The sequence below is a fragment of the Cricetulus griseus genome (genome assembly GCF_003668045.3).
Source record: "Cricetulus griseus strain 17A/GY chromosome 1 unlocalized genomic scaffold, alternate assembly CriGri-PICRH-1.0 chr1_1, whole genome shotgun sequence".
In the NCBI taxonomy this organism is placed as follows: Eukaryota; Metazoa; Chordata; class Mammalia; order Rodentia; family Cricetidae; genus Cricetulus; species Cricetulus griseus.
The window spans coordinates 150,635,468-150,638,451 of NW_023276807.1; positions in this window are offsets into that span (position 1 = coordinate 150,635,468).

Consider the following 2,984-nt stretch of genomic DNA (forward strand, 5'->3'; position numbering starts at 1 on the left):
TGATGTAATTTCATCATTTCTCTTCTTTTTCCTCCATGTAAACCCCTGCATATAATTCTCCTTGCTCTCTTTAAAATTCATGTCCCCTCTATCATTGCTTTTATTACATAATACATGCATACATACATACATACATACACACATACATACATACAATTCCTGAATACAAAGTACAAACTATTCAGTATATATAATGTCCCATATTTATATTATATATTGTATGGACTTGGACAAATATATACCTGGCATCTACCCTTGGTAATTGTGTCATTCAAATTACTGTCACTAACTTGAGAATCCTTTGTGACCTGCCTATGCATCTATCTTCCTCAACAATTGGCAAGTTTTGACCATTTTACTATCCCTGAAGTTTTTACTTTTCCACAAGGCCATATGGTTTGAACCATAAACTATGTAGCCTTACAGATTATTTTCCTTCACAGGTCTCTTCATGTCTGTTCATGGCTTGACAGCTCATATCTTTTCAAAAATATATACTGCAGTCTGTTACTCCTCATTTTGCTTGTAGACCCATTTTCATGAGTCTGAGTAATTTCACTATAGGTACCAGTGTGCAGGTTCTTGTGGGAATATTCTTAAGTCCTTTATACCAACATGAAGGACTGGAATTGCTTGATCTTGTTGTATGTATGTAATTAGTGTCCAGAGAAAGCATTAAGGATACTGTGCGCTTTGTAACCCACAACAGAAGGTTTCTTTGTTCTGGGTCTTGACCAGCATTTGGTACTGTCAGTGTTCCAAATGTGGGACATACAAAAAAAGAGATGGTGAGATTTCATTTTAATTTGCAACTTAATAATAACATTTGATAGAAAAGTTCTTTTCACATGCTAATTTTTATATTTTTAGCTTTTTGGTGATGTGTCAGTTGAGATCTTTGCTCTATTTATTTTAAGTTTTCTCTAGTCTTGTTATTGAGTTTTAATAATTTTGTGTGTTGAATAGTCATTTGTCAGATAAAGATTACAGTAGATATTTTTTTGTAGTATGTAGCTTCTTTCTCCTTCTCTTCTCATTATCCTTACAGAGCAAACTACTTTTAATGCTAATGAAGACCAGTCTCTTTTTTTCATTATCTCTTTCATGGATTATGTATCTCCTGTATATCAAAAAAGTCATTATCACGGTAAGTCGTTAGTACCTCTCAGTCTCTTTACTGGTCTCTCACATTACTCTATTCAATTTAAGATTTAAAACTTATAATTCAGAGGCACCATGGATGAGAAACTCTTTACCTCTATGATCTCCAGCTGGGCTTGAGAATTAATTAGGCTTTAAACAGATTAGCAGAAAGAAAGAAATATAAAAGCACACAGATTGTTACAATCTGGGAGTCCCCATAGGAAAATGAAGCCCCAAGTGTTGATAAAACCTAAGTGCTTTTATACTACATAAAAAGAAAAATCAAGTAATTTTGCAAAATTTAAATAAATGAGGGGGTGAAAGACAATTGGGAACAGTTCAAACGTGTTCTCTTGAAGGAAGACTCTGACACTCAGCTCTCTGGACCTGAAGATAAAAATGTTCTGTTTCTCCTAGTAACAGAGATGGCAGCTCTTGAGTAGGAATTTCCTTTCCTATTTTTGAGAAAATTAAGCAAAAACAAAAAAGCTTTCTTATCCATTATTTTGCAAATCACTAATCAAACTATAGTGGTGGATTTTGAGAGGATGTGTTCAGTTCCTTTCAGAATCTTACTGTTACCTCTGAAATCTTCAAACACTAGCTACCAACTCTTACTAATAAAAACAGCATTCTGAGCTTTTTAAGAAAGGTAACTCAATTAAATTTACATCACTGACTCGGTTTTTTCCTTTTACAAAGCATTTCCAGAGGGTATCAGCTGACACAAGGTTGACACAAGACATCTGGATGTCTAACACCTCATATCCAGGGACCTCCAAGTAAACAGTGATGCCATCTATCATATAATTGTAGCAAAACAACAATTTTTGTCTGAATTTTATAGAAATATGACCTTGAGTACAGAGGTGAGTGCCTTTACTTTTTGTTTTTCTCAGCCAGCCTGTGTATGCTTGTGCATGCCTGCTAGTATTCCTGTGTGCCTGTGCCCCTGTGGGCCTGAGCACATGGCTGCACCTGGTAACCTGGAAGCCTCTGTTACTGTAAATAAATTGTGTCTTATATCCCTAAGATGCCTCCTGGCTGTTCCCTTCCCCTGTTTCTGGACTTAGAGCTTGAACCTCACAGGATCTACCTTTTTTTCATAAAGAAACCAATATTTTTCATAGTAATTTCATTTTTTGCCTTTTACCTGATATTATTTTTACCTATTCTGTGTAATTATCAAGAATAAAATATATTGCCATAATTTATAATCATTATGATATAAATATATCTCCTGACTTGTTCCTCATATCCAAATGAAATACTGCATAACCTCACAGTGATGATGGACAGAGGCACCATCATCTTCCAACAATGACTCAGCTAAACTAGGCTAATCAATATTCTACTCTCTTTTTAAATTTTTTTAAATTAGTAACAAGCTTGCTTCACATGTCAATCCCAGGTCCCTCTTCATCCCCTCCTTCCCTCCCCCCCAACAAACCTCCGAATATCCCTCCCCATCCACCCTCTGCCTCACCTTCTCTGGGGGATCTCCAAAGTCTGTCATATCATCCCAGGCAGGGCCTAGGCCCTCCCCATGTGTCCAGACTGAGAGCATCCATCTATGTGGAATGGGTTCCCAAAGTCCATTCATGTGCCAGGGATAAATACCTATCTACTACCTGAGGACCCTTAGATTTCTGAGGCCTCCTCACTGACACCCACATTCAGAGGATCTGGATCAGTTCCATGCTGGTCTCTCAGCTATCAGTCTGGAGTCCATGAGCTCCCCCTTGTTCAAGTCAGCTGTTTCTGTGAGTTTCACCACTCCACTCCAGTCTTGACCCCTTTGCTTATCACTCCTCCCTTTTTGCAACTGGGTTCCAGGAGTT